A 21,074-nucleotide genomic window follows, 5' to 3' on the forward strand; every position below is an offset into this window, starting at 1 on the left:
TACTTACCTATTTAATAAGTTTATCACAACAATTAGGCTAAAAGCAACTGGCTACTGATTTTCCCAATTACCGGCCTAAACCCACTGAAGTCATACTTCCGGTTCAATGTCCGGTTATACAGGTTCTTCGTACCCAATTCATCTGTGCTTTGTTTTGCGGCCGTTCCACTGTATTGTGGATGGTTGGAAGCAAAAAGTTTGCGCGTTTGTCATAATACACTGTATGGCTACGAATTGCATAAATTATAACACAACCGTGGCTAAAATTGCATGTATTAAGTGACTATTTTGCAAACCGCAAGGCGGCGAGTTAAAGTGATCCTGTATATGAATATGAGACTACAATACAATACTGTTGTATATAAATTCGCTCCCGCTTACGCAAATGCCTACGACCATACCATGTTGAATGCACCGGTTCTCGTCCGATCACCGAAGTTAAGCAACATTGGGCCTGGTTAGTACTTGGATGGGTGACCGCTTGGGAACACCAGGTGTTGTAGGCTTTTTCTTTTGAGTATTCAAACCTCATAGAATACTTTTATTCGATATTTACACATTTTAGAGCCTCAAAAAGCCTCGGTGATCGAAAAAGTTAAGCCTCATCGAGCGCGGATACTTTTTTGGAAATCGGTAAAAACTTGTCCAAAATGGTTCGCGGTGCCAGTTTTTTTTATTTTATCCCAAACTATGGCTCAAGTGGAGCATGCCCACAAAAAATGAGCCAAATCGGACTAAAATTGACGATTTGGTGACCAAAACAAAGTTCGGTGATCGAAAAAGTTAAGCCTCATCGAGCGCGGATACTTTTTTGGAAATCGGTAAAAACTTGTCCAAAATGGTTCGCGGTGCCAGTTTTTTTTATTTTATCCCAAACTATGGCTCAAGTGGAGCATGCCCACAAAAAATGAGCCAAATCGGACTAAAATTGACGATTTGGTGACCAAAACAAAGTTCGGTGATCGAAAAAGTTAAGCCTCATCGAGCGCGGATACTTTTTTGGAAATCGGTAAAAACTTGTCCAAAATGGTTCGCGGTGCCAGATTTTTTTATTTTATCCCAAACTATGGCTCAAGTGGAGCATGCCCACAAAAAATGAGCCAAATCGGACTAAAATTGACGATTTGGTGACCAAAACAAAGTTCGGTGATCGAAAAAGTTAAGCCTCATCGAGCGCGGATACTTTTTTGGAAATCGGTAAAAACTTGTCCAAAATGGTTCGCGGTGCCAGATTTTTTTATTTTATCCCAAACTATGGCTCAAGTGGAGCATGCCCACAAAAAATGAGCCAAATCGGACTAAAATTGACGATTTGGTGACCAAAACAAAGTTCGGTGATCGAAAAAGTTAAGCCTCATCGAGCGCGGATACTTTTTTGGAAATCGGTAAAAACTTGTCCAAAATGGTTCGCGGTGCCAGATTTTTTTATTTTATCCCAAACTATGGCTCAAGTGGAGCATGCCCACAAAAAATGAGCCAAATCGGACTAAAATTGACGATTTGGTGACTAAAACAAAGTTCGGTGATCGAAAAAGTTAAGCCTCATCGAGCGCGGATACTTTTTTGGAAATCGGTAAAAACTTGTCCAAAATGGTTCGCGGTGCCAGATTTTTTTATTTTATCCCAAACTATGGCTCAAGTGGAGCATGCCCACAAAAAATGAGCCAAATCGGACTAAAATTGACGATTTGGTGACCAAAACAAAGTTCGGTGATCGAAAAAGTTAAGCCTCATCGAGCGCGGATACTTTTTTGGAAATCGGTAAAAACTTGTCCAAAATGGTTCGCGGTGCCAGATTTTTTTATTTTATCCCAAACTATGGCTCAAGTGGAGCATGCCCACAAAAAATGAGCCAAATCGGACTAAAATTGACGATTTGGTGACCAAAACAAAGTTCGGTGATCGAAAAAGTTAAGCCTCATCGAGCGCGGATACTTTTTTGGAAATCGGTAAAAACTTGTCCAAAATGGTTCGCGGTGCCAGATTTTTTTATTTTATCCCAAACTATGGCTCAAGTGGAGCATGCCCACAAAAAATGAGCCAAATCGGACTAAAATTGACGATTTGGTGACTAAAACAAAGTTCGGTGATCGAAAAAGTTAAGCCTCATCGAGCGCGGATACTTTTTTGGAAATCGGTAAAAACTTGTCCAAAATGGTTCGCGGTGCCAGATTTTTTTATTTTATCCCAAACTATGGCTCAAGTGGAGCATGCCCACAAAAAATGAGCCAAATCGGACTAAAATTGACGATTTGGTGACCAAAACAAAGTTCGGTGATCGAAAAAGTTAAGCCTCATCGAGCGCGGATACTTTTTTGGAAATCGGTAAAAACTTGTCCAAAATGGTTCGCGGTGCCAGATTTTTTTATTTTATCCCAAACTATGGCTCAAGTGGAGCATGCCCACAAAAAATGAGCCAAATCGGACTAAAATTGACGATTTGGTGACTAAAACAAAGTTCGGTGATCGAAAAAGTTAAGCCTCATCGAGCGCGGATACTTTTTGTAAATGACAATTTCAGCGGTAACCATTGCTCCAAACACACCCCATATACTTGTAAAGGCCATTATAATAGTTCCCCTGCTTGCGTGTTATGCATATTTGATATTTGGAACTGTCTCGGAAACATCAATACTAATTGTATAATTTCCCTTTATTAAACTAACTTTTAAGTTAGTGCAAATCGCTCAGTTCCATTCTTTAGGCTGCACTCCGCTAACGCAGAGTGCATTCAAATAAAACTTATCAAATAGAGTTAATACTTACCTATTTAATAAGTTTATCACAACAATTAGGCTAAAAGCAACTGGCTACTGATTTTCCCAATTACCGGCCTAAACCCACTGAAGTCATACTTCCGGTTCAATGTCCGGTTATACAGGTTCTTCGTACCCAATTCATCTGTGCTTTGTTTTGCGGCCGTTCCACTGTATTGTGGATGGTTGGAAGCAAAAAGTTTGCGCGTTTGTCATAATACACTGTATGGCTACGAATTGCATAAATTATAACACAACCGTGGCTAAAATTGCATGTATTAAGTGACTATTTTGCAAACCGCAAGGCGGCGAGTTAAAGTGATCCTGTATATGAATATGAGACTACAATACAATACTGTTGTATATAAATTCGCTCCCGCTTACGCAAATGCCTACGACCATACCATGTTGAATGCACCGGTTCTCGTCCGATCACCGAAGTTAAGCAACATTGGGCCTGGTTAGTACTTGGATGGGTGACCGCTTGGGAACACCAGGTGTTGTAGGCTTTTTCTTTTGAGTATTCAAACCTCATAGAATACTTTTATTCGATATTTACACATTTTAGAGCCTCAAAAAGCCTCGGTGATCGAAAAAGTTAAGCCTCATCGAGCGCGGATACTTTTTTGGAAATCGGTAAAAACTTGTCCAAAATGGTTCGCGGTGCCAGTTTTTTTTATTTTATCCCAAACTATGGCTCAAGTGGAGCATGCCCACAAAAAATGAGCCAAATCGGACTAAAATTGACGATTTGGTGACCAAAACAAAGTTCGGTGATCGAAAAAGTTAAGCCTCATCGAGCGCGGATACTTTTTTGGAAATCGGTAAAAACTTGTCCAAAATGGTTCGCGGTGCCAGTTTTTTTTATTTTATCCCAAACTATGGCTCAAGTGGAGCATGCCCACAAAAAATGAGCCAAATCGGACTAAAATTGACGATTTGGTGACCAAAACAAAGTTCGGTGATCGAAAAAGTTAAGCCTCATCGAGCGCGGATACTTTTTTGGAAATCGGTAAAAACTTGTCCAAAATGGTTCGCGGTGCCAGATTTTTTTATTTTATCCCAAACTATGGCTCAAGTGGAGCATGCCCACAAAAAATGAGCCAAATCGGACTAAAATTGACGATTTGGTGACCAAAACAAAGTTCGGTGATCGAAAAAGTTAAGCCTCATCGAGCGCGGATACTTTTTTGGAAATCGGTAAAAACTTGTCCAAAATGGTTCGCGGTGCCAGATTTTTTTATTTTATCCCAAACTATGGCTCAAGTGGAGCATGCCCACAAAAAATGAGCCAAATCGGACTAAAATTGACGATTTGGTGACCAAAACAAAGTTCGGTGATCGAAAAAGTTAAGCCTCATCGAGCGCGGATACTTTTTTGGAAATCGGTAAAAACTTGTCCAAAATGGTTCGCGGTGCCAGATTTTTTTATTTTATCCCAAACTATGGCTCAAGTGGAGCATGCCCACAAAAAATGAGCCAAATCGGACTAAAATTGACGATTTGGTGACTAAAACAAAGTTCGGTGATCGAAAAAGTTAAGCCTCATCGAGCGCGGATACTTTTTTGGAAATCGGTAAAAACTTGTCCAAAATGGTTCGCGGTGCCAGATTTTTTTATTTTATCCCAAACTATGGCTCAAGTGGAGCATGCCCACAAAAAATGAGCCAAATCGGACTAAAATTGACGATTTGGTGACCAAAACAAAGTTCGGTGATCGAAAAAGTTAAGCCTCATCGAGCGCGGATACTTTTTTGGAAATCGGTAAAAACTTGTCCAAAATGGTTCGCGGTGCCAGATTTTTTTATTTTATCCCAAACTATGGCTCAAGTGGAGCATGCCCACAAAAAATGAGCCAAATCGGACTAAAATTGACGATTTGGTGACTAAAACAAAGTTCGGTGATCGAAAAAGTTAAGCCTCATCGAGCGCGGATACTTTTTGTAAATGACAATTTCAGCGGTAACCATTGCTCCAAACACACCCCATATACTTGTAAAGGCCATTATAATAGTTCCCCTGCTTGCGTATTATGTATATTTGATATTTGGAATTGTCTCGGAAACATCAATACTAATTGTATAATTTCCCTTTATTAAACTAACTTTTAAGTTAGTGCAAATCGCTCAGTTCCATTCTTTAGGCTGCACTCCGCTAACGCAGAGTGCATTCAAATAAAACTTATCAAATAGAGTTAATACTTACCTATTTAATAAGTTTATCACAACAATTAGGCTAAAAGCAACTGGCTACTGATTTTCCCAATTACCGGCCTAAACCCACTGAAGTCATACTTCCGGTTCAATGTCCGGTTATACAGGTTCTTCGTACCCAATTCATCTGTGCTTTGTTTTGCGGCCGTTCCACTGTATTGTGGATGGTTGGAAGCAAAAAGTTTGCGCGTTTGTCATAATACACTGTATGGCTACGAATTGCATAAATTATAACACAACCGTGGCTAAAATTGCATGTATTAAGTGACTATTTTGCAAACCGCAAGGCGGCGAGTTAAAGTGATCCTGTATATGAATATGAGACTACAATACAATACTGTTGTATATAAATTCGCTCCCGCTTACGCAAATGCCTACGACCATACCATGTTGAATGCACCGGTTCTCGTCCGATCACCGAAGTTAAGCAACATTGGGCCTGGTTAGTACTTGGATGGGTGACCGCTTGGGAACACCAGGTGTTGTAGGCTTTTTCTTTTGAGTATTCAAACCTCATAGAATACTTTTATTCGATATTTACACATTTTAGAGCCTCAAAAAGCCTCGGTGATCGAAAAAGTTAAGCCTCATCGAGCGCGGATACTTTTTTGGAAATCGGTAAAAACTTGTCCAAAATGGTTCGCGGTGCCAGTTTTTTTTATTTTATCCCAAACTATGGCTCAAGTGGAGCATGCCCACAAAAAATGAGCCAAATCGGACTAAAATTGACGATTTGGTGACCAAAACAAAGTTCGGTGATCGAAAAAGTTAAGCCTCATCGAGCGCGGATACTTTTTTGGAAATCGGTAAAAACTTGTCCAAAATGGTTCGCGGTGCCAGTTTTTTTTATTTTATCCCAAACTATGGCTCAAGTGGAGCATGCCCACAAAAAATGAGCCAAATCGGACTAAAATTGACGATTTGGTGACCAAAACAAAGTTCGGTGATCGAAAAAGTTAAGCCTCATCGAGCGCGGATACTTTTTTGGAAATCGGTAAAAACTTGTCCAAAATGGTTCGCGGTGCCAGATTTTTTTATTTTATCCCAAACTATGGCTCAAGTGGAGCATGCCCACAAAAAATGAGCCAAATCGGACTAAAATTGACGATTTGGTGACCAAAACAAAGTTCGGTGATCGAAAAAGTTAAGCCTCATCGAGCGCGGATACTTTTTTTGGAAATCGGTAAAAAACTTGTCCAAAATGGTTCGCGGTGCCAGATTTTTTTATTTTATCCCAAACTATGGCTCAAGTGGAGCATGCCCACAAAAAATGAGCCAAATCGGACTAAAATTGACGATTTGGTGACTAAAACAAAGTTCGGTGATCGAAAAAGTTAAGCCTCATCGAGCGCGGATACTTTTTTGGAAATCGGTAAAAACTTGTCCAAAATGGTTCGCGGTGCCAGATTTTTTTATTTTATCCCAAACTATGGCTCAAGTGGAGCATGCCCACAAAAAATGAGCCAAATCGGACTAAAATTGACGATTTGGTGACCAAAACAAAGTTCGGTGATCGAAAAAGTTAAGCCTCATCGAGCGCGGATACTTTTTTGGAAATCGGTAAAAACGTCCAAAATGGTTCGCGGTGCCAGATTTTTTTATTTTATCCCAAACTATGGCTCAAGTGGAGCATGCCCACAAAAAATGAGCCAAATCGGACTAAAATTGACGATTTGGTGACTAAAACAAAGTTCGGTGATCGAAAAAGTTAAGCCTCATCGAGCGCGGATACTTTTTGTAAATGACAATTTCAGCGGTAACCATTGCTCCAAACACACCCCATATACTTGTAAAGGCCATTATAATAGTTCCCCTGCTTGCGTGTTATGCATATTTGATATTTGGAACTGTCTCGGAAACATCAATACTAATTGTATAATTTCCCTTTATTAAACTAACTTTTAAGTTAGTGCAAATCGCTCAGTTCCATTCTTTAGGCTGCACTCCGCTAACGCAGAGTGCATTCAAATAAAACTTATCAAATAGAGTTAATACTTACCTATTTAATAAGTTTATCACAACAATTAGGCTAAAAGCAACTCGCTACGGATTTTCCCAATTACCGGCCTAAACCCACTGAAGTCATACTTCCGGTTCAATGTCCGGTTATACAGGTTCCTCGTACCCAATTCATCTGTGCTTTGTTTTGCGGCCGTTCCACTGTATTGTGGATGGTTGGAAGCAAAAAGTTTGCGCGTTTGTCATAATACACTGTATGGCTACGAATTGCATAAATTATAACACAACCGTGGCTAAAATTGCATGTATTAAGTGACTATTTTGCAAACCGCAAGGCGGCGAGTTAAAGTGATCCTGTATATGAATATGAGACTACAATACAATACTGTTGTATATAAATTCGCTCCCGCTTACGCAAATGCCTACGACCATACCATGTTGAATGCACCGGTTCTCGTCCGATCACCGAAGTTAAGCAACATTGGGCCTGGTTAGTACTTGGATGGGTGACCGCTTGGGAACACCAGGTGTTGTAGGCTTTTTCTTTTGAGTATTCAAACCTCATAGAATACTTTTATTCGATATTTACACATTTTAGAGCCTCAAAAAGCCTCGGTGATCGAAAAAGTTAAGCCTCATCGAGCGCGGATACTTTTTTGGAAATCGGTAAAAACTTGTCCAAAATGGTTCGCGGTGCCAGTTTTTTTTATTTTATCCCAAACTATGGCTCAAGTGGAGCATGCCCACAAAAAATGAGCCAAATCGGACTAAAATTGACGATTTGGTGACCAAAACAAAGTTCGGTGATCGAAAAAGTTAAGCCTCATCGAGCGCGGATACTTTTTTGGAAATCGGTAAAAACTTGTCCAAAATGGTTCGCGGTGCCAGTTTTTTTTATTTTATCCCAAACTATGGCTCAAGTGGAGCATGCCCACAAAAAATGAGCCAAATCGGACTAAAATTGACGATTTGGTGACCAAAACAAAGTTCGGTGATCGAAAAAGTTAAGCCTCATCGAGCGCGGATACTTTTTTGGAAATCGGTAAAAACTTGTCCAAAATGGTTCGCGGTGCCAGATTTTTTTATTTTATCCCAAACTATGGCTCAAGTGGAGCATGCCCACAAAAAATGAGCCAAATCGGACTAAAATTGACGATTTGGTGACCAAAACAAAGTTCGGTGATCGAAAAAGTTAAGCCTCATCGAGCGCGGATACTTTTTTGGAAATCGGTAAAAACTTGTCCAAAATGGTTCGCGGTGCCAGATTTTTTTATTTTATCCCAAACTATGGCTCAAGTGGAGCATGCCCACAAAAAATGAGCCAAATCGGACTAAAATTGACGATTTGGTGACTAAAACAAAGTTCGGTGATCGAAAAAGTTAAGCCTCATCGAGCGCGGATACTTTTTTGGAAATCGGTAAAAACTTGTCCAAAATGGTTCGCGGTGCCAGATTTTTTTATTTTATCCCAAACTATGGCTCAAGTGGAGCATGCCCACAAAAAATGAGCCAAATCGGACTAAAATTGACGATTTGGTGACCAAAACAAAGTTCGGTGATCGAAAAAGTTAAGCCTCATCGAGCGCGGATACTTTTTTGGAAATCGGTAAAAACTTGTCCAAAATGGTTCGCGGTGCCAGATTTTTTTATTTTATCCCAAACTATGGCTCAAGTGGAGCATGCCCACAAAAAATGAGCCAAATCGGACTAAAATTGACGATTTGGTGACTAAAACAAAGTTCGGTGATCGAAAAAGTTAAGCCTCATCGAGCGCGGATACTTTTTTGGAAATCGGTAAAAACTTGTCCAAAATGGTTCGCGGTGCCAGATTTTTTTATTTTATCCCAAACTATGGCTCAAGTGGAGCATGACCACAAAAAATGAGCCAAATCGGACTAAAATTGACGATTTGGTGACCAAAACAAAGTTCGGTGATCGAAAAAGTTAAGCCTCATCGAGCGCGGATACTTTTTGTAAATGACAATTTCAGCAGTAACCATTGCTCCAAACACACCCCATATACTTGTAAAGGCCATTATAATAGTTCCCCTGCTTGCGTATTATGTATATTTGATATTTGGAATTGTCTCGGAAACATCAATACTAATTGTATAATTTCCCTTTATTAAACTAACTTTTAAGTTAGTGCAAATCGCTCAGTTCCATTCTTTAGGCTGCACTCCGCTAACGCAGAGTGCATTCAAATAAAACTTATCAAATAGAGTTAATACTTACCTATTTAATAAGTTTATCACAACAATTAGGCTAAAAGCAACTCGCTACTGATTTTCCCAATTACCGGCCTAAACCCACTGAAGTCATACTTCCGGTTCAATGTCCGGTTATACAGGTTCCTCGTACCCAATTCATCTGTGCTTTGTTTTGCGGCCGTTCCACTGTATTGTGGATGGTTGGAAGCAAAAAGTTTGCGCGTTTGTCATAATACACTGTATGGCTACGAATTGCATAAATTATAACACAACCGTGGCTAAAATTGCATGTATTAAGTGACTATTTTGCAAACCGCAAGGCGGCGAGTTAAAGTGATCCTGTATATGAATATGAGACTACAATACAATACTGTTGTATATAAATTCGCTCCCGCTTACGCAAATGCCTACGACCATACCATGTTGAATGCACCGGTTCTCGTCCGATCACCGAAGTTAAGCAACATTGGGCCTGGTTAGTACTTGGATGGGTGACCGCTTGGGAACACCAGGTGTTGTAGGCTTTTTCTTTTGAGTATTCAAACCTCATAGAATACTTTTATTCGATATTTACACATTTTAGAGCCTCAAAAAGCCTCGGTGATCGAAAAAGTTAAGCCTCATCGAGCGCGGATACTTTTTTGGAAATCGGTAAAAACTTGTCCAAAATGGTTCGCGGTGCCAGTTTTTTTTATTTTATCCCAAACTATGGCTCAAGTGGAGCATGCCCACAAAAAATGAGCCAAATCGGACTAAAATTGACGATTTGGTGACCAAAACAAAGTTCGGTGATCGAAAAAGTTAAGCCTCATCGAGCGCGGATACTTTTTTGGAAATCGGTAAAAACTTGTCCAAAATGGTTCGCGGTGCCAGTTTTTTTTATTTTATCCCAAACTATGGCTCAAGTGGAGCATGCCCACAAAAAATGAGCCAAATCGGACTAAAATTGACGATTTGGTGACCAAAACAAAGTTCGGTGATCGAAAAAGTTAAGCCTCATCGAGCGCGGATACTTTTTTGGAAATCGGTAAAAACTTGTCCAAAATGGTTCGCGGTGCCAGATTTTTTTATTTTATCCCAAACTATGGCTCAAGTGGAGCATGCCCACAAAAAATGAGCCAAATCGGACTAAAATTGACGATTTGGTGACCAAAACAAAGTTCGGTGATCGAAAAAGTTAAGCCTCATCGAGCGCGGATACTTTTTTGGAAATCGGTAAAAACTTGTCCAAAATGGTTCGCGGTGCCAGATTTTTTTATTTTATCCCAAACTATGGCTCAAGTGGAGCATGCCCACAAAAAATGAGCCAAATCGGACTAAAATTGACGATTTGGTGACCAAAACAAAGTTCGGTGATCGAAAAAGTTAAGCCTCATCGAGCGCGGATACTTTTTTGGAAATCGGTAAAAACTTGTCCAAAATGGTTCGCGGTGCCAGATTTTTTTATTTTATCCCAAACTATGGCTCAAGTGGAGCATGCCCACAAAAAATGAGCCAAATCGGACTAAAATTGACGATTTGGTGACCAAAACAAAGTTCGGTGATCGAAAAAGTTAAGCCTCATCGAGCGCGGATACTTTTTTGGAAATCGGTAAAAACTTGTCCAAAATGGTTCGCGGTGCCAGATTTTTTTATTTTATCCCAAACTATGGCTCAAGTGGAGCATGCCCACAAAAAATGAGCCAAATCGGACTAAAATTGACGATTTGGTGACTAAAACAAAGTTCGGTGATCGAAAAAGTTAAGCCTCATCGAGCGCGGATACTTTTTTGGAAATCGGTAAAAACTTGTCCAAAATGGTTCGCGGTGCCAGATTTTTTTATTTTATCCCAAACTATGGCTCAAGTGGAGCATGCCCACAAAAAATGAGCCAAATCGGACTAAAATTGACGATTTGGTGACCAAAACAAAGTTCGGTGATCGAAAAAGTTAAGCCTCATCGAGCGCGGATACTTTTTTGGAAATCGGTAAAAACTTGTCCAAAATGGTTCGCGGTGCCAGATTTTTTTATTTTATCCCAAACTATGGCTCAAGTGGAGCATGCCCACAAAAAATGAGCCAAATCGGACTAAAATTGACGATTTGGTGACCAAAACAAAGTTCGGTGATCGAAAAAGTTAAGCCTCATCGAGCGCGGATACTTTTTTGGAAATCGGTAAAAACTTGTCCAAAATGGTTCGCGGTGCCAGATTTTTTTATTTTATCCCAAACTATGGCTCAAGTGGAGCATGCCCACAAAAAATGAGCCAAATCGGACTAAAATTGACGATTTGGTGACCAAAACAAAGTTCGGTGATCGAAAAAGTTAAGCCTCATCGAGCGCGGATACTTTTTTGGAAATCGGTAAAAACTTGTCCAAAATGGTTCGCGGTGCCAGATTTTTTTATTTTATCCCAAACTATGGCTCAAGTGGAGCATGCCCACAAAAAATGAGCCAAATCGGACTAAAATTGACGATTTGGTGACCAAAACAAAGTTCGGTGATCGAAAAAGTTAAGCCTCATCGAGCGCGGATACTTTTTTGGAAATCGGTAAAAACTTGTCCAAAATGGTTCGCGGTGCCAGATTTTTTTATTTTATCCCAAACTATGGCTCAAGTGGAGCATGCCCACAAAAAATGAGCCAAATCGGACTAAAATTGACGATTTGGTGACCAAAACAAAGTTCGGTGATCGAAAAAGTTAAGCCTCATCGAGCGCGGATACTTTTTTGGAAATCGGTAAAAACTTGTCCAAAATGGTTCGCGGTGCCAGATTTTTTTATTTTATCCCAAACTATGGCTCAAGTGGAGCATGCCCACAAAAAATGAGCCAAATCGGACTAAAATTGACGATTTGGTGACTAAAACAAAGTTCGGTGATCGAAAAAGTTAAGCCTCATCGAGCGCGGATACTTTTTTGGAAATCGGTAAAAACTTGTCCAAAATGGTTCGCGGTGCCAGATTTTTTTATTTTATCCCAAACTATGGCTCAAGTGGAGCATGCCCACAAAAAATGAGCCAAATCGGACTAAAATTGACGATTTGGTGACCAAAACAAAGTTCGGTGATCGAAAAAGTTAAGCCTCATCGAGCGCGGATACTTTTTTGGAAATCGGTAAAAACTTGTCCAAAATGGTTCGCGGTGCCAGATTTTTTTATTTTATCCCAAACTATGGCTCAAGTGGAGCATGCCCACAAAAAATGAGCCAAATCGGACTAAAATTGACGATTTGGTGACTAAAACAAAGTTCGGTGATCGAAAAAGTTAAGCCTCATCGAGCGCGGATACTTTTTGTAAATGACAATTTCAGCGGTAACCATTGCTCCAAACACACCCCATATACTTGTAAAGGCCATTATAATAGTTCCCCTGCTTGCGTATTATGTATATTTGATATTTGGAATTGTCTCGGAAACATCAATACTAATTGTATAATTTCCCTTTATTAAACTAACTTTTAAGTTAGTGCAAATCGCTCAGTTCCATTCTTTAGGCTGCACTCCGCTAACGCAGAGTGCATTCAAATAAAACTTATCAAATAGAGTTAATACTTACCTATTTAATAAGTTTATCACAACAATTAGGCTAAAAGCAACTGGCTACTGATTTTCCCAATTACCGGCCTAAACCCACTGAAGTCATACTTCCGGTTCAATGTCCGGTTATACAGGTTCTTCGTACCCAATTCATCTGTGCTTTGTTTTGCGGCCGTTCCACTGTATTGTGGATGGTTGGAAGCAAAAAGTTTGCGCGTTTGTCATAATACACTGTATGGCTACGAATTGCATAAATTATAACACAACCGTGGCTAAAATTGCATGTATTAAGTGACTATTTTGCAAACCGCAAGGCGGCGAGTTAAAGTGATCCTGTATATGAATATGAGACTACAATACAATACTGTTGTATATAAATTCGCTCCCGCTTACGCAAATGCCTACGACCATACCATGTTGAATGCACCGGTTCTCGTCCGATCACCGAAGTTAAGCAACATTGGGCCTGGTTAGTACTTGGATGGGTGACCGCTTGGGAACACCAGGTGTTGTAGGCTTTTTCTTTTGAGTATTCAAACCTCATAGAATACTTTTATTCGATATTTACACATTTTAGAGCCTCAAAAAGCCTCGGTGATCGAAAAAGTTAAGCCTCATCGAGCGCGGATACTTTTTTGGAAATCGGTAAAAACTTGTCCAAAATGGTTCGCGGTGCCAGTTTTTTTTATTTTATCCCAAACTATGGCTCAAGTGGAGCATGCCCACAAAAAATGAGCCAAATCGGACTAAAATTGACGATTTGGTGACCAAAACAAAGTTCGGTGATCGAAAAAGTTAAGCCTCATCGAGCGCGGATACTTTTTTGGAAATCGGTAAAAACTTGTCCAAAATGGTTCGCGGTGCCAGTTTTTTTTATTTTATCCCAAACTATGGCTCAAGTGGAGCATGCCCACAAAAAATGAGCCAAATCGGACTAAAATTGACGATTTGGTGACCAAAACAAAGTTCGGTGATCGAAAAAGTTAAGCCTCATCGAGCGCGGATACTTTTTTGGAAATCGGTAAAAACTTGTCCAAAATGGTTCGCGGTGCCAGATTTTTTTATTTTATCCCAAACTATGGCTCAAGTGGAGCATGCCCACAAAAAATGAGCCAAATCGGACTAAAATTGACGATTTGGTGACCAAAACAAAGTTCGGTGATCGAAAAAGTTAAGCCTCATCGAGCGCGGATACTTTTTTGGAAATCGGTAAAAACTTGTCCAAAATGGTTCGCGGTGCCAGATTTTTTTATTTTATCCCAAACTATGGCTCAAGTGGAGCATGCCCACAAAAAATGAGCCAAATCGGACTAAAATTGACGATTTGGTGACTAAAACAAAGTTCGGTGATCGAAAAAGTTAAGCCTCATCGAGCGCGGATACTTTTTTGGAAATCGGTAAAAACTTGTCCAAAATGGTTCGCGGTGCCAGATTTTTTTATTTTATCCCAAACTATGGCTCAAGTGGAGCATGCCCACAAAAAATGAGCCAAATCGGACTAAAATTGACGATTTGGTGACCAAAACAAAGTTCGGTGATCGAAAAAGTTAAGCCTCATCGAGCGCGGATACTTTTTTGGAAATCGGTAAAAACTTGTCCAAAATGGTTCGCGGTGCCAGATTTTTTTATTTTATCCCAAACTATGGCTCAAGTGGAGCATGCCCACAAAAAATGAGCCAAATCGGACTAAAATTGACGATTTGGTGACTAAAACAAAGTTCGGTGATCGAAAAAGTTAAGCCTCATCGAGCGCGGATACTTTTTGTAAATGACAATTTCAGCGGTAACCATTGCTCCAAACACACCCCATATACTTGTAAAGGCCATTATAATAGTTCCCCTGCTTGCGTGTTATGCATATTTGATATTTGGAACTGTCTCGGAAACATCAATACTAATTGTATAATTTCCCTTTATTAAACTAACTTTTAAGTTAGTGCAAATCGCTCAGTTCCATTCTTTAGGCTGCACTCCGCTAACGCAGAGTGCATTCAAATAAAACTTATCAAATAGAGTTAATACTTACCTATTTAATAAGTTTATCACAACAATTAGGCTAAAAGCAACTCGCTACGGATTTTCCCAATTACCGGCCTAAACCCACTGAAGTCATACTTCCGGTTCAATGTCCGGTTATACAGGTTCCTCGTACCCAATTCATCTGTGCTTTGTTTTGCGGCCGTTCCACTGTATTGTGGATGGTTGGAAGCAAAAAGTTTGCGCGTTTGTCATAATACACTGTATGGCTACGAATTGCATAAATTATAACACAACCGTGGCTAAAATTGCATGTATTAAGTGACTATTTTGCAAACCGCAAGGCGGCGAGTTAAAGTGATCCTGTATATGAATATGAGACTACAATACAATACTGTTGTATATAAATTCGCTCCCGCTTACGCAAATGCCTACGACCATACCATGTTGAATGCACCGGTTCTCGTCCGATCACCGAAGTTAAGCAACATTGGGCCTGGTTAGTACTTGGATGGGTGACCGCTTGGGAACACCAGGTGTTGTAGGCTTTTTCTTTTGAGTATTCAAACCTCATAGAATACTTTTATTCGATATTTACACATTTTAGAGCCTCAAAAAGCCTCGGTGATCGAAAAAGTTAAGCCTCATCGAGCGCGGATACTTTTTTGGAAATCGGTAAAAACTTGTCCAAAATGGTTCGCGGTGCCAGTTTTTTTTATTTTATCCCAAACTATGGCTCAAGTGGAGCATGCCCACAAAAAATGAGCCAAATCGGACTAAAATTGACGATTTGGTGACCAAAACAAAGTTCGGTGATCGAAAAAGTTAAGCCTCATCGAGCGCGGATACTTTTTTGGAAATCGGTAAAAACTTGTCCAAAATGGTTCGCGGTGCCAGTTTTTTTTATTTTATCCCAAACTATGGCTCAAGTGGAGCATGCCCACAAAAAATGAGCCAAATCGGACTAAAATTGACGATTTGGTGACCAAAACAAAGTTCGGTGATCGAAAAAGTTAAGCCTCATCGAGCGCGGATACTTTTTTGGAAATCGGTAAAAACTTGTCCAAAATGGTTCGCGGTGCCAGATTTTTTTATTTTATCCCAAACTATGGCTCAAGTGGAGCATGCCCACAAAAAATGAGCCAAATCGGACTAAAATTGACGATTTGGTGACCAAAACAAAGTTCGGTGATCGAAAAAGTTAAGCCTCATCGAGCGCGGATACTTTTTTGGAAATCGGTAAAAACTTGTCCAAAATGGTTCGCGGTGCCAGATTTTTTTATTTTATCCCAAACTATGGCTCAAGTGGAGCATGCCCACAAAAAATGAGCCAAATCGGACTAAAATTGACGATTTGGTGACTAAAACAAAGTTCGGTGATCGAAAAAGTTAAGCCTCATCGAGCGCGGATACTTTTTTGGAAATCGGTAAAAACTTGTCCAAAATGGTTCGCGGTGCCAGATTTTTTTATTTTATCCCAAACTATGGCTCAAGTGGAGCATGCCCACAAAAAATGAGCCAAATCGGACTAAAATTGACGATTTGGTGACCAAAACAAAGTTCGGTGATCGAAAAAGTTAAGCCTCATCGAGCGCGGATACTTTTTTGGAAATCGGTAAAAACTTGTCCAAAATGGTTCGCGGTGCCAGATTTTTTTATTTTATCCCAAACTATGGCTCAAGTGGAGCATGCCCACAAAAAATGAGCCAAATCGGACTAAAATTGACGATTTGGTGACTAAAACAAAGTTCGGTGATCGAAAAAGTTAAGCCTCATCGAGCGCGGATACTTTTTTGGAAATCGGTAAAAACTTGTCCAAAATGGTTCGCGGTGCCAGATTTTTTTATTTTATCCCAAACTATGGCTCAAGTGGAGCATGACCACAAAAAATGAGCCAAATCGGACTAAAATTGACGATTTGGTGACCAAAACAAAGTTCGGTGATCGAAAAAGTTAAGCCTCATCGAGCGCGGATACTTTTTGTAAATGACAATTTCAGCAGTAACCATTGCTCCAAACACACCCCATATACTTGTAAAGGCCATTATAATAGTTCCCCTGCTTGCGTATTATGTATATTTGATATTTGGAATTGTCTCGGAAACATCAATACTAATTGTATAATTTCCCTTTATTAAACTAACTTTTAAGTTAGTGCAAATCGCTCAGTTCCATTCTTTAGGCTGCACTCCGCTAACGCAGAGTGCATTCAAATAAAACTTATCAAATAGAGTTAATACTTACCTATTTAATAAGTTTATCACAACAATTAGGCTAAAAGCAACTCGCTACTGATTTTCCCAATTACCGGCCTAAACCCACTGAAGTCATACTTCCGGTTCAATGTCCGGTTATACAGGTTCCTCGTACCCAATTCATCTGTGCTTTGTTTTGCGGCCGTTCCACTGTATTGTGGATGGTTGGAAGCAAAAAGTTTGCGCGTTTGTCATAATACACTGTATGGCTACGAATTGCATAAATTATAACACAACCGTGGCTAAAATTGCATGTATTAAGTGACTATTTTGCAAACCGCAAGGCGGCGAGTTAAAGTGATCCTGTATATGAATATGAGACTACAATACAATACTGTTGTATATAAATTCGCTCCCGCTTACGCAAATGCCTACGACCATACCATGTTGAATGCACCGGTTCTCGTCCGATCACCGAAGTTAAGCAACATTGGGCCTGGTTAGTACTTGGATGGGTGACCGCTTGGGAACACCAGGTGTTGTAGGCTTTTTCTTTTGAGTATTCAAACCTCATAGAATACTTTTATTCGATATTTACACATTTTAGAGCCTCAAAAAGCCTCGGTGATCGAAAAAGTTAAGCCTCATCGAGCGCGGATACTTTTTTGGAAATCGGTAAAAACTTGTCCAAAATGGTTCGCGGTGCCAGTTTTTTTTATTTTATCCCAAACTATGGCTCAAGTGGAGCATGCCCACAAAAAATGAGCCAAATCGGACTAAAATTGACGATTTGGTGACCAAAACAAAGTTCGGTGATCGAAAAAGTTAAGCCTCATCGAGCGCGGATACTTTTTTGGAAATCGGTAAAAACTTGTCCAAAATGGTTCGCGGTGCCAGTTTTTTTTATTTTATCCCAAACTATGGCTCAAGTGGAGCATGCCCACAAAAAATGAGCCAAATCGGACTAAAATTGACGATTTGGTGACCAAAACAAAGTTCGGTGATCGAAAAAGTTAAGCCTCATCGAGCGCGGATACTTTTTTGGAAATCGGTAAAAACTTGTCCAAAATGGTTCGCGGTGCCAGATTTTTTTATTTTATCCCAAACTATGGCTCAAGTGGAGCATGCCCACAAAAAATGAGCCAAATCGGACTAAAATTGACGATTTGGTGACCAAAACAAAGTTCGGTGATCGAAAAAGTTAAGCCTCATCGAGCGCGGATACTTTTTTGGAAATCGGTAAAAACTTGTCCAAAATGGTTCGCGGTGCCAGATTTTTTTATTTTATCCCAAACTATGGCTCAAGTGGAGCATGCCCACAAAAAATGAGCCAAATCGGACTAAAATTGACGATTTGGTGACTAAAACAAAGTTCGGTGATCGAAAAAGTTAAGCCTCATCGAGCGCGGATACTTTTTTGGAAATCGGTAAAAACTTGTCCAAAATGGTTCGCGGTGCCAGATTTTTTTATTTTATCCCAAACTATGGCTCAAGTGGAGCATGCCCACAAAAAATGAGCCAAATCGGACTAAAATTGACGATTTGGTGACCAAAACAAAGTTCGGTGATCGAAAAAGTTAAGCCTCATCGAGCGCGGATACTTTTTTGGAAATCGGTAAAAACTTGTCCAAAATGGTTCGCGGTGCCAGATTTTTTTATTTTATCCCAAACTATGGCTCAAGTGGAGCATGCCCACAAAAAATGAGCCAAATCGGACTAAAATTGACGATTTGGTGACTAAAACAAAGTTCGGTGATCGAAAAAGTTAAGCCTCATCGAGCGCGGATACTTTTTTGGAAATCGGTAAAAACTTGTCCAAAATGGTTCGCGGTGCCAGATTTTTTTATTTTATCCCAAACTATGGCTCAAGTGGAGCATGCCCACAAAAAATGAGCCAAATCGGACTAAAATTGACGATTTGGTGACTAAAACAAAGTTCGGTGATCGAAAAAGTTAAGCCTCATCGAGCGCGGATACTTTTTTGGAAATCGGTAAAAACTTGTCCAAAATGGTTCGCGGTGCCAGATTTTTTTATTTTATCCCAAACTATGGCTCAAGTGGAGCATGCCCACAAAAAATGAGCCAAATCGGACTAAAATTGACGATTTGGTGACCAAAACAAAGTTCGGTGATCGAAAAAGTTAAGCCTCATCGAGCGCGGATACTTTTTTGGAAATCGGTAAAAACTTGTCCAAAATGGTTCGCGGTGCCAGATTTTTTTATTTTATCCCAAACTATGGCTCAAGTGGAGCATGCCCACAAAAAATGAGCCAAATCGGACTAAAATTGACGATTTGGTGACCAAAACAAAGTTCGGTGATCGAAAAAGTTAAGCCTCATCGAGCGCGGATACTTTTTTGGAAATCGGTAAAAACTTGTCCAAAATGGTTCGCGGTGCCAGATTTTTTTATTTTATCCCAAACTATGGCTCAAGTGGAGCATGCCCACAAAAAATGAGCCAAATCGGACTAAAATTGACGATTTGGTGACTAAAACAAAGTTCGGTGATCGAAAAAGTTAAGCCTCATCGAGCGCGGATACTTTTTTGGAAATCGGTAAAAACTTGTCCAAAATGGTTCGCGGTGCCAGATTTTTTTATTTTATCCCAAACTATGGCTCAAGTGGAGCATGCCCACAAAAAATGAGCCAAATCGGACTAAAATTGACGATTTGGTGACTAAAACAAAGTTCGGTGATCGAAAAAGTTAAGCCTCATCGAGCGCGGATACTTTTTTGGAAATCGGTAAAAACTTGTCCAAAATGGTTCGCGGTGCCAGATTTTTTTATTTTATCCCAAACTATGGCTCAAGTGGAGCATGCCCACAAAAAATGAGCCAAATCGGACTAAAATTGACGATTTGGTGACCAAAACAAAGTTCGGTGATCGAAAAAGTTAAGCCTCATCGAGCGCGGATACTTTTTTGGAAATCGGTAAAAACTTGTCCAAAATGGTTCGCGGTGCCAGATTTTTTTATTTTATCCCAAACTATGGCTCAAGTGGAGCATGCCCACAAAAAATGAGCCAAATCGGACTAAAATTGACGATTTGGTGACCAAAACAAAGTTCGGTGATCGAAAAAGTTAAGCCTCATCGAGCGCGGATACTTTTTTGGAAATCGGTAAAAACTTGTCCAAAATGGTTCGCGGTGCCAGATTTTTTTATTTTATCCCAAACTATGGCTCAAGTGGAGCATGCCCACAAAAAATGAGCCAAATCGGACTAAAATTGACGATTTGGTGACTAAAACAAAGTTCGGTGATCGAAAAAGTTAAGCCTCATCGAGCGCGGATACTTTTTTGGAAATCGGTAAAAACTTGTCCAAAATGGTTCGCGGTGCCAGATTTTTTTATTTTATCCCAAACTATGGCTCAAGTGGAGCATGCCCACAAAAAATGAGCCAAATCGGACTAAAATTGACGATTTGGTGACCAAAACAAAGTTCGGTGATCGAAAAAGTTAAGCCTCATCGAGCGCGGATACTTTTTTGGAAATCGGTAAAAACTTGTCCAAAATGGTTCGCGGTGCCAGATTTTTTTATTTTATCCCAAACTATGGCTCAAGTGGAGCATGCCCACAAAAAATGAGCCAAATCGGACTAAAATTGACGATTTGGTGACCAAAACAAAGTTCGGTGATCGAAAAAGTTAAGCCTCATCGAGCGCGGATACTTTTTTGGAAATCGGTAAAAACTTGTCCAAAATGGTTCGCGGTGCCAGATTTTTTTATTTTATCCCAAACTATGGCTCAAGTGGAGCATGCCCACAAAAAATGAGCCAAATCGGACTAAAATTGACGATTTGGTGACTAAAACAAAGTTCGGTGATCGAAAAAGTTAAGCCTCATCGAGCGCGGATACTTTTTTGGAAATCGGTAAAAACTTGTCCAAAATGGTTCGCGGTGCCAGATTTTTTTATTTTATCCCAAACTATGGCTCAAGTGGAGCATGCCCACAAAAAATGAGCCAAATCGGACTAAAATTGACGATTTGGTGACCAAAACAAAGTTCGGTGATCGAAAAAGTTAAGCCTCATCGAGCGCGGATACTTTTTTGGAAATCGGTAAAAACTTGTCCAAAATGGTTCGCGGTGCCAGATTTTTTTATTTTATCCCAAACTATGGCTCAAGTGGAGCATGCCCACAAAAAATGAGCCAAATCGGACTAAAATTGACGATTTGGTGACTAAAACAAAGTTCGGTGATCGAAAAAGTTAAGCCTCATCGAGCGCGGATACTTTTTTGGAAATCG

At 40.0% G+C, this 21,074-nt stretch overlaps 8 non-coding genes across 8 annotated transcripts; all 8 read left to right on the top strand.

Annotated features, from left to right (window-relative positions):
* Window positions 1-387: 387 nt before the first annotated feature.
* On the top strand, window positions 388-506 carry LOC142347651 (5S ribosomal RNA). The gene has a single exon (XR_012760632.1). It is a non-coding gene; the product is annotated as a 5S ribosomal RNA (ribosomal RNA).
* Window positions 507-3,146: 2,640 nt separating this feature from the next.
* Window positions 3,147-3,265, top strand: LOC142347662 (5S ribosomal RNA). Its single transcript, XR_012760643.1, has one exon. It is a non-coding gene; the product is annotated as a 5S ribosomal RNA (ribosomal RNA).
* Window positions 3,266-5,341: 2,076 nt separating this feature from the next.
* LOC142347674 (5S ribosomal RNA) lies at window positions 5,342-5,460 on the top strand. The gene has a single exon (XR_012760655.1). It is a non-coding gene; the product is annotated as a 5S ribosomal RNA (ribosomal RNA).
* Window positions 5,461-7,348: 1,888 nt separating this feature from the next.
* Window positions 7,349-7,467, top strand: LOC142347685 (5S ribosomal RNA). Its single transcript, XR_012760666.1, has one exon. It is a non-coding gene; the product is annotated as a 5S ribosomal RNA (ribosomal RNA).
* A 2,076-nt stretch (window positions 7,468-9,543) lies between these two features.
* Window positions 9,544-9,662, top strand: LOC142347697 (5S ribosomal RNA). Its single transcript, XR_012760677.1, has one exon. It is a non-coding gene; the product is annotated as a 5S ribosomal RNA (ribosomal RNA).
* Window positions 9,663-13,054: 3,392 nt separating this feature from the next.
* LOC142347708 (5S ribosomal RNA) lies at window positions 13,055-13,173 on the top strand. The gene has a single exon (XR_012760688.1). It is a non-coding gene; the product is annotated as a 5S ribosomal RNA (ribosomal RNA).
* Window positions 13,174-15,061: 1,888 nt separating this feature from the next.
* On the top strand, window positions 15,062-15,180 carry LOC142347720 (5S ribosomal RNA). Its single transcript, XR_012760699.1, has one exon. It is a non-coding gene; the product is annotated as a 5S ribosomal RNA (ribosomal RNA).
* Window positions 15,181-17,256: 2,076 nt separating this feature from the next.
* On the top strand, window positions 17,257-17,375 carry LOC142346329 (5S ribosomal RNA). The gene has a single exon (XR_012759392.1). It is a non-coding gene; the product is annotated as a 5S ribosomal RNA (ribosomal RNA).
* The last annotated feature ends 3,699 nt before the right edge of the window (window positions 17,376-21,074 follow it).

This window comes from Convolutriloba macropyga, chromosome 9, assembly GCF_964194025.1.
Source record: "Convolutriloba macropyga chromosome 9, txConMacr16.3, whole genome shotgun sequence".
Classification (NCBI taxonomy): Eukaryota; Metazoa; Xenacoelomorpha; order Acoela; family Convolutidae; genus Convolutriloba; species Convolutriloba macropyga.